The 14,592-nt window shown below is 38.7% G+C and overlaps 1 protein-coding gene across 1 annotated transcript in view; it reads right to left on the bottom strand.

Annotated features, from left to right (window-relative positions):
- Positions 1-11,223, bottom strand: part of LOC136874629 (zinc finger protein 84-like) — a 91,741-nt gene extending 80,518 nt beyond the window's left edge. The window contains exon 1 of the mRNA XM_068227892.1: positions 11,114-11,223. The gene's annotated coding sequence lies outside the window, so the exon portion shown is untranslated. The remainder of the gene's footprint in view (positions 1-11,113) is intronic.
- Positions 11,224-14,592: the final 3,369 nt, after the last annotated feature.

Here is a 14,592-nt window from a genome sequence, read left to right as displayed (position 1 = left end):
TTCTCTGGCATCCCCGGTATCCCCTGTCGGCTCGAAAATTTCCTTGGTTTGTTTGCCGGTTGCCTTCCGCAAAATTCCTTGGTCTCGTCCATTGTCGCGGCTTCCACTCCGTATTATATGCTCGACGAGGTTCTGGATCAGTACTAGTTCCCTGGTTCTTCGTACTAGTGGTCTTCGGTTCGATTGTCCGTTCGATATTATTCACCTGTTGGTCCCTGCTCCTAATTTGTCTTGGGTTCGAATGATGCGTTGTGAGGTCTAATTGACGTAATAAAGCCTCCGCATCGACAGCTGTCTGGACATTTGACGCTATCATCATTCGTTGGACCTCGAATGGCAATTGTTTTCCAATGGCGCTAATCAATTCTGTTTCGCTCATTGGATTATCAAGCTCTCGTAGCTTGTGAAATTGTGCCACAAAGTAATCTGAGAATTTCGTGGGTGAAGATGTCGAATATCGTCTGGAGTATACTTCCAGCCTTAACTCCTGCTGTTCCTGAATACTCCAGAACTTTTGGAGAAAAGCCCGCCGAAATCCTTCAAAATCTTCAAAAGTATACAAGAAAGCCCTGAACCATACAGCTGGTGCTCCGTCTAGGAATTTCTCGACCGTTCGCAGTTGTCGCTCTACTGGTATTTTATTCTCATTTATATAACCGGCGATTTCCCGGATGAAACCTTTCGGGGTGACATGCCCACGGGCATCGAACTTTGGTGGCTTGTCATCAGACATCTTAATGACGTGTACCACCGATGTCGGGATAGCACTTGATGACGTAGACGACCCATCTCTGTTTTCAAACTTGAAACCGTGTGTATCAGCATGGGATAGGCCTCCTTTCTTATGAATCCCCTGGTTATCATGGGGTTCGTATTCGCGATATTGGAGGTTAAAATCTTGGCTAGACGCTGATGGTTCCAACCTAGCCTTCAACATCTCCAAGTCTTTTCGGATGTCATCCATTCCGTCGGGATTACAACTGGCTATTTCTTTTGTGCCGGAATTTTGCCCATTATACGCCTTGCATTGTTCTAATAGGCGAACTTCCGTGTCGGCAAATGATTGGCCCTGTTCGATTAGACCTTCCGTCCGCTGGAATAACGCTAAGTTTGCGTCTTCGCACTTAGTTATTCTCTGGCTACGGTCTTCTAAATTTATAGTTAGTTCTTCGACTTTGTTTTTCAGTCCTGCTACGATGACAAGTGTACGTGCGGCTTCCCCACGTAACTCGTTCATGCCCTTGTCATGCTTGTCCAAGGTGCCAGCTATCTGCGCGCATTTTTCTTCTACTTGTCCCCGGACGATGTCATTCTCCTTCCGACATTCATCCCGAATTTCCTCTATGTGTGATTCTATGTCTTGTTTATCTGTTAATCGCAGAGCGGCGAGTTCCTTGACACTAGCGTTCAATTTTTCCTTAATGTCTGCGCGTTCCATTTGAGCCTCATCTCTAACGCGGTCAACCTTTTCATTAACGATGGTAATGTACGCATCCATGTGCACTTTTAATTCATCTTTCGCGAAGTGACATGCTTCCTGGACTTGAGTTAATTTGTCCCTAAGTTCCTGTCCCATCGCTACGCTCGCGGCCTGAACTGCATCTATTTGTGCCTTGAGTTCTGTTTTATTAACTTCGCACGCAGCCTGTACTTGGTCTATTTTGTTCTCTAATGAAGCACTATTAACCTTCATTTGTTGAATAATTTCCTGTCTATCAGAAACACTATCGGCCTGTACTTGATCTATTTTGTTTTCTAATGAAACACTATTAGCCTGTACTTGATCTATTTTATAAATAATTTCCTGTTTATCCGAAACACTATCGGCCCGCATTTGTTCAACATTCAGAGTTAAATTTCGTATTAAGTCCTCTAACGTGAGAGCTTTCACCTCTCCCTGTCCTTCTACCATCATGTCCTGGGATCGCTCCCCACCGTCGTCAGACATTATAACTTTTCTTGAGAAAGCAAAAGGGCCGATCGGCCTCTCGCCTTGCTGCACACGAAGGAATACGCTATTGGGTCTAGGCCCTATCCTATGACATTATACCCCTACACTAACTTTCATTTAACAAAAAAAATTTTGACTATAAAACTTGTTTACATTTGCAGGTCATTCAACTTGAATGCTGGCTTGCGCCTAAGATTTCACAATAAACCGCTCCAATATAACAACAACAACAACATTAAAAACAACGACGAAGTTGGAAATCTCCTGCCCTGAAATACGTTAATTTTAATTTATACCATCTCAACCTCTTTTTAAATAACAACTTGAACTGGTGCTCAGTAATATTTTTACCATTTCAAGCCTTCCTAAACAACTGTTTATAATATTCATCTCATGTCCAATGACATTTAAATGGAGTCCTGAATTACCAAAATAATATTAAATTTCATATGGGAAAAGAGAAACATCAAATCTTCGAGCTTATTGAATTTTGAATCATTGCCAAACTTGAAGAGATTAGCAATGGATTATAATAATACACTAGTCAAATCTAGCTCCGTTCGAAACTAACCTTACTCTAGCATGATATTACGTTACAAGTGAACACACACTTGACCGTGATGCGGTCATCAATTAATAAAAATCAAAAATTTAAAAATATAAAATTTTGAAAAAAAGTATAAAAATATAAAAATTTATTAGCAATAAAATTTGCCTCTCTGCCGTTCTTAAAGCAACACTTTGCCGTTCTTAAAGCCCCACTTTGGGCCAGCCATTTTGCACCCGTCCACCTCCCGAGTCCCAGACTAGCATTTATCTCAGGGGTGTCGGTTCATTATTTAAATCATCAAATATAAATATAACGGCATAATAGAACACGGGGATGAACGGAGCAACTTAAAATTAAAAGGGGGAAGGCTCGATTGTAACTTGAATTTAAGGACTCCATGATAGGACTAGGAAGTGACTGTTACTTTAAAAAGGGCATCATCTAACTACAATAAAAAGATTATGAGAGTGGTTTCCTTTGAAATAATTTGCCAGAAGGAGCGGTTTATTACGCCATTTGACATATAAAACTTTGATACACGTGGCAACAATATTTGAATTTACACACATGTTACATATATAAATCACTTGCCATACCGCAAGTGGTATCAATATCTTGCTGCGTTGCTTCTGAAATAAAATGACATTTTGGAGGTATAATTTACGGATCGATTCCATTTGAATCGAACCGTTACTCAAGGATATAGCTTCCTTCTATCGGGAGCCCGAGCATAACCCATGTTACGGTCGGCTTCCCGATTTAACTAAGATGACGTACTCCGGCTATATACATTTTTCCGAGACCGGTACTCGGACTGGGTAATGTTTCTCGTGAAATGCGAAAACTGGATTCCACGGACAGTTCCTATCTTACGATATCCAGCTGATGCCATACCAATGAATTAACATTTACATTTTATTTACATGTGATCTGAATTGTCACCAGTTAGCCTCAGTAGACTACTGACACAGATGAGATAACGAGAAGCGGTGGGAAATACCGTGGCCATGGCCCCCCTCGCATCGCGAGCGAAGTAAACAAACACGCAAGTATGTAACATCGTCCCATACGGAGACCGTACAATAAAGAGGTACCAAATGACTCTAATATCATCATTCTCATTGTTCAAACATACGAATAGAGGGATATCGTCACCAAATAATTTAATTCACGATATTATCATCCTCGAAATTATTATTATTATTATTATTATTCCTCAACGGTTCCTGGCACTGTCACGTTGATTAATATCGTCATTATTATGCGGGATGCAAACACCAAGTGGTTATTACTGTTATTATTATTATTATTATATCCCTCTCGTGGTTATTATTATTATTATTAATGAATAGGTGACCCAAGATATTATTATTATTCACGTCACTTAAAAGGTTATTATCATTAATGAACCGGTCACTTACGCCAAAACATATATATATATTAAGATATCGGTCGCAATTACAAATTAATTCACTGATCAACCAACGACGTCATTACAGTTATTATTATGACAATTATTATTAATCCGACCGCGGTGATTTAACATCGTCCTTACATTGTTATTATTATCGGTTGCATATTCTCAATTAGATTCCCGTTTAACATCGTTATCAACGCTCAATTAATTAAGGCGGTCCAATCCTTTATCTACAATATTTATTATTATTATTATCACGACATCATGATTGTCCTCACTCGTTATTACAATGAATACAATATACGACCATTTCTGTGGAATCTGAACTCTCATTATCCTTAGATCCGTTGTATCTCAACGAATAACTGTGCAGTCTATTTATTTCGTACATGCTGTCACGGGTTCGAATTCTACCCGCTGCGTAACTCAGTATTTCTCTGTGACACTGCCCGTACATTTTACACTCGTATCAATATCCTAAGTGTCTCTCGTACGGAATTTATTTTCCTCTCTATCTCAATATTCCTCGATTCATTTATTTATTCCTCACAGAATTATCAACTGACTTATTTATTCATTTCTGACATCGTACGACCTTTTATTATCTGACTGCAAATTCTTTCACATTTTCTATCTCATTTGGATCTATGCATTAGTTCATTCTCCACAAATAATCGTAACATCTTGAAATTATATTTACCAAAATTTGACAATCATGGTCTCGTAATATTAGCACTACATGTTCCGGCTAATGAATCGCAACTTCAAAACGCGACATTTATACGTAAAAAAAAATTTGGACCGTAATTTAAACCACACGTTCATTAACATGTACGGATTATTAACACCGATCTACATTTCAATATTATTAATCGATCAAATTAAGTTATCACGCACTTTAATTCCAAATTAAAACGACCTCCCGTCATTAAATGATTCCCAATAAACTCAACACTTGATCACATAAATTATTATTATCTCCGAATCATATAAAAAAATATCTTATAAAAAAAATAGTTATATTATTTATTTATTATTATTATTAATATTAAAAAAAATAATAATTTCGCCTGTAATACGGTAGTCCACTCTTATTATGTTTAACGCATAACCCCTTTTACAAACTCAATTTATTCTGGCACTAATCACTCCAGATATGATTTACTTGGAAATATTATATTAATCGCATCTCACAAATTTAACAACTTCACTTTGAAAATATGACCATATTAATTTCAACAAAACACACTTGGTATGGCGAAGCTGGATTTTCCTTCCATGTCATTAAATGGCTCGTTAAAATGACAAAACATAAAAGCACATATCGGGTCTTATTTAACTAGCATAATCAAAATCAAATGTAAAGAAATTTATCGACTACAAAGAAAATAATGAATGCATGCATGACTTAACGTACTACGCTATATATACAAATTTACATCTCCAACAAACTGAATACATAAAAGACCCGATTATTTACATTATTATGATTTACTACTGTCCGTGCTACAAATTTAGGATGGGGTCGTTAAGCGACCCATCTCGTTACAGAAGGTAACCAAGTATAATCAAATTATTCCCATTTTTCCCATCACGATAACATTTCCCAAATATATTTTACAGTTTAGTACTCATCTTAGTTATCGGTATTCCATTGCAGCTTTGCAGACGAGAGGCTTCATCCAGCCCCTCTCTGCGTTTTACTCCTCCATCCTTGATGGCGTAGTTTCACAAAAGATTTCCTGGCCCATTATCATTTTACACTCATATCTTGACTGCCACAAACCTTCACCATTTACTACGTTAACACTGTATACTTTAATTTGGATACAACAAATTTCTAGCCTAGACCCAAGAATTTAATATATTTACACTATTTAATCTTCGTCCACCTACCGCACAATGGACCTGGACACGTACGACGAGGTGTCAACTATTTCGCCCGTCGCGATACGCCCGATTTATACGGCATTCTTGACGTGTTCATTACATCGGTTCGGTATAGCTAAGTACAGGCTACTACTTCCTTAAAGTACTGTTCGTCACACAGTCTATTATGTACGTACTTATGGTGATATATTTTATACTACTCTCTTGCAGGATAATTACTTTACATCACTGATTTTCACAAATAAAAAAAACACTATCCTACGTTAACTATTTCCAGATTTAACATGTTGCTTGAGCGCGATCACACTTTACAAACACTGGCGGATGCTCGCGCCATTAAATGACTGTACGTCCGTAGAATTCTAAGTTACCGGCGACCAACAGTTCAGCTCCCGATATTCAATTCACGTGTGCTGGCGACCGTCAATTCAGCTCCAACGATTCAAGACAAGTGGCTGGCGACCGTCAATTCAGCTCCGTATATATGGATGAAGCCTTTTTCCCGCGGATTCGTTGACGTCATGCCCCTTAGGGAGGGGGTGGATTTTTAATATCGGTACTTGCACTCCGAATTGGAAGTTAAAATTTACATCAAATTAATCCACTCCGCTAGCATATCTGCTGGATAAAATATGAACTCCTGGTGATCACAGATTTAGGAGATATGGATGGATTTCGCTCCTCACATTTCGCGCTTTTGTAAGCGTCCCTGACAACGTGGTCTTCTTTCAGCCAATGAGATTCAAGCTGTCCGGTTTCCAAGAAATCCAGCCTTCAATTTAATTAATTTGCCAATAAGTATTGATTATTTTTCCATGCATGACCCCTAATAAATTCATTACATTCATCCGCGTACTCATATTGATTTATTACTGAATAGTTTTGTAATTACGAAAATATCTCATCCATCATTCCTTAAGATGGTATCACTGAGTCTCCCATCAAATTTTTACTATTGGCCGGCAAGCGGTCACGTGATTTAAATCTCCACCTGCTCGAACTTAGGCTAGCGAACGTACACTCAGCCGCTGTACTTTTCCATGAGGTCATGGAATTTCCGTCCTACCAAAAATATCCCAAGGTCTTACTCATGTGGTGGGTTTTCTTTGTATGACTCTCCCCCTTCCTCTTTCTGACCAAGACTTATTTGTGGACTCTGTATTTCCTTGTACGCCAACTAATGATATTCCCTGCTGTGAAGTAGCTAAAAGTTGTCGTGTTGAGCTAATCCGTCAGGCTCCAGTCTGTCGTCCTTCCTTCGCTCTGATTTCAACATTACATAAACGAAATATTTTCAAATACACTCCTCTGTATTTCAATAAATGTATCATATTATTTTACCGATCAAATCATGATTGATTATGGGCCTAAGTCACTCGGGTTCACTATAGTAGAGCCAACAGTAGAGTTGGGTCGTTCATGAACTAACTAGTTCATTTGAACGACTCGATTATTTGAACTAGTACGAGATCGTTCAAATATTTTGAACGAGTCGATCACGCGAGCATACAGCATATTAAAGGAGGACGAAGATGTAAGCAAGCACCATCTATTGTAAAACTTACGTACTAGCTCAAGTCCGGCACGGAATACTATCTCTCTTGCGCCGCTGTTGCTTCCATGAAGAAAGCACAAATGAACTACCTCGTTCATTTGAACGACAAAATAAGCTCGCACAAAAATGGCCAATGCGTGCCATGTTAATGGTCACGTAACAGCACATTTCTAATCTGCTCATGAAATTCCTCATTCATTTGAACTAGTTCATTTGAACGACTCAATGCGATGAACGGTATCGAATGAAATAGTTCAAGCAAATGAACTGACTGGACCCATCCCTCCCAACAGCAACCCCAAATACTCAGATGACATGGAAGCCTAGACCAACACCTCCACAAAGGAGAAATATGCAAATCCGCCGTCCTAACGAAGCACAAGCAGAAACACCGCCGAGAAAGGAATATGAGTTGGTGCAGGTAAAAACTCCAGACCTGGAATATGCCAATTTTCCGCAGCAAGTTGCCAGCAAATCAAGTAGACAGCAAACTAGACAGCAATACGCAATGATAAGCACAGGTCCAAGAGTTGAAGAATTGCAAGCGGCAAAGAAGAAAGCTTGGCTCTTTATGGGGCGTTTGAGCCCGCACACAACCTCCGATGTCATAAAGAAATACCTAGAAAACAGAGGAATCAAAGACGACGTTACGTGTGAAGAAATAATAACCAATTACGACACGAAAGCTTTCAAAGTGGGGATTCCATTTGATCTAATGGGCAGGGTATATGATGAGGAATTCTGGCCGAAAGGGATTACAATCAAACGTTTTCAATTTCGATCCTTTCGCCCCATACGAGACAATGGACGCTCCTTCGAATAATTCGGAAAAGAAAATAGTTGAAGGAAGAAACCAAAACTTAAAAGACGCTTCAAGAAGTCTAAGAATCATGATGTGGAATATAGAAGGGCTAAAAGGTGCAATGAATATGAGCCCGGAAAACTTTCTATTAGGGTACGATATAGCAATTTTATTGGAAACATTCGTCACTGACGACTGGCAACACCCGGACTTCTATGGTTTACATCTTACAGCTAGACAGGGAGAAAAAGGAAGACCTTCTGGGGGGATAACTATCCTCATAAAACCACACCTAACCCCAATATTATCAACAAGGCAACAGAACCATACCCTACTACTGGAAATAGGCGGCCTCGTAATTATAGCCGCTTACTTCCAACCGAACATAACAGCGATCGACATAATGGACGAGCTAGGCCACATGATCACTCAGAGCAAGCAAGATAAGCCAATAATTATAGCAGGTGACCTTAACTGCAGACTGGACATTCCGAATTACAAAGCAAAGCTAGTCCTCGAAAAACTGGAAGAAGAAGGCTTCATCCTGCTAAACAACCCCACTATCCCTACATACATCTCACATAATGGAAAGAGCACAATAGATATTGCACTTACGAAAGGACCAATAACAGGCATCATGACTACAATATGGACAACAAACCAAGCCGTGATTAGGAAACACTTACCAATTGAAATACGTATCCAAGGGGAGTGGGAAAAACTACAGAAAAAGACAATTCACCCCCTTTCAAGGAAAATAGATGTTGAGAAAGTTAAAGAAATGCTAGATTCAACTACACATCTAGACACATTAATAGATAATTCAAGATTGGATGATGCAACAGGAATAATAGAAGAAATCCTACAAAAGGCCGCCATTCCGCGGGCCACAAGAAGAACAAAGATATGGTTTGATAATGAGTGCTATAGGCTGAGGAGGGAGACCCTAGACAAATTGCAACAGTTAAGGCAGAACTTGAATAATCAAAGTCTAATATACATATACAATGAGAAGAGGAAACTCTACAAAAGAACACTGAAAGAAAAGAAACGCGCCTACTTAGAATCGGAGAGCAAGAAGCTAGCAGAGGAAGCCAAGAAAAATCCGTTCATAGCCCTACACCCAAAGATACAACAACAGATGCACTACATAGACATGGAAATCTGGGAATCGCACTTTAGTAAGATTCTCAACATCGAAGGTCCAGTGCACCCCAGAAAAGATCTACATACCACTACTCCACATATACAATTAGACTGGGTACCCCTGACCATAGAGGAAACTAGAACCGCTATAGACAGCACCAAAAACAAGAAAGCCGCAGGTCCGGACGGGATCTATAATGAATATGTAAAAGACACTGCACACCTGCTAGCCCCTATATAGACAAAATTATATAACAAATGTATAGGAACTGCTTCCATTCCCGACCAGTGGAGAAAGTCAATTGTAAAAGTTCTATATAAAGGCAAAGGAGACCCAAGAGATCCCAACAAGTACAGAGGCATAGCACTGGAAAACTGCCCCTTCAAAATATTCACCAAAATTATAACAGGGAAAATAAATGAGGAAATAAATGAGCATCTGCCAGAGAACCAATTTGGTTTTAGGAAGGGACGATCTACCCTAAACGCCATTGAACTCCTGCTAAACCAAATCTGGGATGCCTTAGAAGACAACGGAAAATATTACACCATCTTCATAGATTTTACTAAAGCTTTTGACCTGATAAACAGGAAGCTAGTGATAGACAAGCTTAAGGAGATGCTAGGCACGAACAACATATGGACCTATCTCATCACATCAATACTACAATGGAACGAAGTACGAGTTTCGGATAACCTCACTCTATCAGATCCAATAGCTCAATCAAACGGGGTCCTACAGGGTGACCCACTGAGTCCTTTGCTGTTTATAGTTGCAACCGCAGATATCCTAAGAATTACCCAAAAGGAGGGAGTATTTTCTTGCGCGTATGCTGATGATATTGTAATTGGCTCAAGAGACATAACAAAATTACAGGAAACTGTAAATGACGTCCAAAACTGGTGCTCCGAAAACAAGCTGTTCATAAACATCTCAAAGACAGACACCATGGTGTTCAGGAAAGGAGGGAGAGTACCCGCCTCAGCAGAGACCTTCATTCGGGATAAAAAATTAAAGATAGTATCAGACTTCAAATATTTAGGCATCACCCTGCAATCGAGCGCATATTGTTTCACAAAACATGTCACAGAAAAGGCAACTCAAGCAATGATGGCAATGCATGAAATAAAAGACATTAGATCACTTAGTCTGGAGACAGCAATGTTGCTATTCAGAGTAAAAATTCTTCCAATAATGACTTATGGCATTGAAATTATCTGGACACATTTAACAACGAGGAACTTATCAACCTTGGAAAAGGTGAAAGCGAACTATATAAAGAAGGTGATAGGTGTATCAAAAACGACACGATCTAGACTTGTATATCTCCTCGCAAGGGAATCATTTCTCATAGAAGATCTCAGGACAAGTATGCCACTACCGAACACCGGTGTATCAAAGAAACTGCTAGCAAATCTGACGGAGAAGAGAGAAGAAGTCCAACCAGACTTCTATGGCACAGGGGCAATGATAGATCGCTCGTGGACAAAAGCTAATTTTGAATTAAGACATGTCATTACAAGATTAGCAGTTCACGGTTTTCACCTACTCTGCAAATCAAAAACACTTACATGACCCAAGTATAGACTGTGAGTGCAAACTATGTAGAAAAACGTGTGAACAGTACCACATTGAATTCTGTACAAGAAGAACAATGTCTATAAGTGATTATGCAAATATGTAACCCATCAATGTAACCTATATTCTCTGTTATGGCTATTTGGCTGCATTAAATATATTATATAAATATACTTACCGTTGCTCTTTTACATGAATATATGTACAAAACAATGAAGCTTACCTGTTTTCTTATAAGGTCACGGAAGGTATGAAGTTCTTGGTTGAGATCTGGAAGCGTAAAACAGTAAATGCCTGAGATTCGACCTTTCCCAGCAGTGTGTCAAAGGGCTGTGGTCACAATAGAAAATGAAAGGAATCACATTAACTTGTTAAAATCTGAGAAGTTCTCGCGCCATGCAACGCCAACTACTTCAAAAACAAACCCGAACGGTCAATGGCCCGCACAGCGCCACCTCGTCCTTGTTGTGGCGTTAGGCCAACATCACGATAAGCAGTAGGATCTCAGAGGCTATAAGGAGAAATGTCAAACAATTATATTCGAAGAGGGCACGAAATTAGAACACTGCTTGGCTGTTGTGGTTAGGCGTAAATTAAAATACGAACGTGGACATATGGTTAAAATTTGTAAACATTTTCGTAATACACTGGTAATTGATACCTGCAGTTTCGAGAGACACTGTTACAAGAAGCATGGCCTTCATCTAAACAATTCAGGTAAACGAAAGATAGCAAATATTCTTCTAGATTTTATTAATCTTTAGATATGTACTGCAAAAAAGGCAACACCCTTGAGTTATAATACTGACCAGGAAAACTAGTAGAAAGAACCAGCTGTACTTCAAACTGGCTCAGCCAACTAGAAAATAAAACTCAGGAAAGTAAGGAATTTCAAGTTACCCAATTGCAACAGTCAAGTTTTAGGGAGGAAGGGGGTCTGAGATTGCTCTGGGTAAACTGTCAGAGTGTAGTAAATAAACAATTAAAATTTGGTACATTGATGGAATCTTAAGAGACTGATGTGGTGATAGGAGTGGAATCGTGGTTGAGAGAAGGGGTGGGTAATAGAGAAGTATTTCCAGAAGGGTACACAGTCTATCGTAGAGACCGAGAAGATAAAAAGGGAGGGAGGGGGTGTTTATTCTGGTGAAGGAAACTTATTGTTCACATGAATGGTTTACCGATGAAAGGGATGAAATATTAGGGATAAAATTAATTTGTGATAATATGAAGGAGGTGGGAATTATACGAACATAGAGGCCTGGAAGAGAGGAAAGAGACATGGAAATATTTGAGAAAATAATAGATTATACTCATAAAAACAATAATAATGATGTGGTAATAATTGGGGGAGATCTAAACTTGCCGGAAGTTGAATGGAATGGAGCTGCAAGTGAAGCCTATGAACAGAAACTGGCAAATAACTTAATTTGGGAGGGAGGATTTGGACAAGTAGTACAAGAACCAACTCGTCTCAATAACTTACTAGATGTATTCTTGGTTAAACCATGGGAAATTGTTGATAAAACTGAGGTAATTAAAGGCATAAGTGACCATAAGGCTGTAATAATGGATGTGGGACTGGTACCAAAAAGGCTTAATAAGAGGGTCACACAAGACAAGAAATTGTACAGAAAAACTAAAGTTGATGAATTTGGGACTTACCTTAAATCACAATTCAGTTGTTGGATAAGTGAAGGGAGCAATGTGGATACACTTTGGGCTAAATTCAAAGTAATCATTTGGGAAGGAGAGAATAGATTTGTACCTGTTAAGAAGGGTAAAATGACCTCAGACCCTGTTTATTATACAAGGGAAATAAGAAAATTAAAAAGAAAATGTAGAATAGTAAACAGGAAAATCAAAGAAGGTAGGGAGAGTAGAGAAAGTAGAAAACAGCTAATGAGGGAACTGAATAGAGTGAAAAAGGAAGCAAAAGAGAATTATATGAATGGCTTTCTTCAAGAGCATAATGACCGCAAAGGGAAATGGAAAAAGCTGTATTCATAAATCAGGAATCAAAAAGGAAAAGGAATCCAAATTCCTACAATGGTGGGAGAAGGGGGTGAACACTATTTAACAGATACTGAGAAAGCAAACCTCTTTAGTAGGGAATTCAGCGATTCAGTAGATGATTGTCAGGAGTTGGAAACCGAAACAGAAGATAGAGAGGGAGAGACATAGAGGGAAACAAGAAGCTTCTCATTCACAAATGAAGATATTTTCAGAGAAATCCAACTGTTCCAGCAAGGAAAAGCAGCAGGAAATGATCAAATTACTGGGGAGGTGTTAAAGGCAATGGGGTGGTACATAGTGCCTTATTTAAAATTTCTCTTTGACTATGTCATAAATAATAGTGTAATACCAAAGGAATGGAAGGAATCTATAATAATACCAATTTATAAAGGAAAGGGTGATAAAAGGAAACCAGAGAACTACAGACCAATCAGCCTGACCAGTATAGTTTGTCAAATACTGGAGAGTTTAATATCAAAGTACATCAGAGGGATATGTGATGATAAAAATTGGTTCTTGAGGAGCCAGTATGGATTTAGAAAGAAATTTTCTTGTGAGGCACAACTGGTGAGATTTCAGCAGGACATATCAGACCAATTGGACTCAGGAGGCCAGTTAGATTGCATAGCCATAGATCTTTCCAAAGCCTTTGATAGAGTGGAACATGGAATATTATTAAAGAAATTGGAGGGAATAGGATTGGACGTAAGGGTTACACGTTGGGTAAAAACATTTCTAAATTCAAGGGTTCAAAAAGTCAAAGTAGGAAATAACGTATCGCAGGAAGAGAAAGTTTGGAAGGGAATTGCACAGGGTAGTATAATCGGTCCATTACTTTTCTTAATATACGTAAATGATTTAGGGAATAATATAACATCAAAAATAAGATTGTATGCAGATGACATAATTTTTATAGGGAAATAAATACCATTGAGGTTTGTTCAGAATTACAAAGGGACCTTGAGGGTATTCAACAATGTGTTGAAGAGAATAATATGAAGATTAATGGAGGCAAATACACTGTTACAACATTTACAAACAGGAGTTTTAAAACTGAATTTGAATATACTTTGGATGGGGTAGTTATCCAAAAAGATGGCAAGTGCAAATACTTAGGTGTGCGATTTGAAAGTAATTTGCACTGGAAGGGTCATGTGGATGACATTGTTGGGAAAGCATACAGATCGTAACATGTCATAATGAGGCTACTTAAAGGAAGCAACAAAGAATTAAAAGAGAAAAGTTACCTAAGTATGGTTCGTCCATTATTGGAAAATGCAAACAGTGTTTGGGATCCTCACCAAGAATACCTAATAAAAGAAATAGACAGTGTGCAGAGGAAAGCAGCAAGATTTGTAACAGGGGATTTCAGGAGAAAGAGTAGTGTATCAGAAATGTTAAAGGAACTAGGGTGGGAAACTTTATGTAAGAGAAGGGAGAAAACTAGACTTACAGGATTATATAGAGCCTATACAGGAGAAGCAGCATGGGGAGATATCCGTGAGAGGCTTCAGTTGGAAAATAATTATATCGGCAGGACTGACCACAAATATAAAATTAAAAGGAATTTTAGCAGAAGCGATTGGGGTAAATTTTCATTCATTGGGAAGGGTGTGAAGGAGTGGAACAGTTTACCAGGGGTAGTGCCTGATCCTTTTCCAAAATCTGTACAGATATTCAAGAAGA

The sequence above is a fragment of the Anabrus simplex genome, chromosome 5, assembly GCF_040414725.1.
Source record: "Anabrus simplex isolate iqAnaSimp1 chromosome 5, ASM4041472v1, whole genome shotgun sequence".
NCBI lineage: Eukaryota > Metazoa > Arthropoda > Insecta > Orthoptera > Tettigoniidae > Anabrus > Anabrus simplex.
Note: the sequence above shows the minus strand (reverse complement) of the source record. Positions and strands in the feature narration are given on the sequence as shown.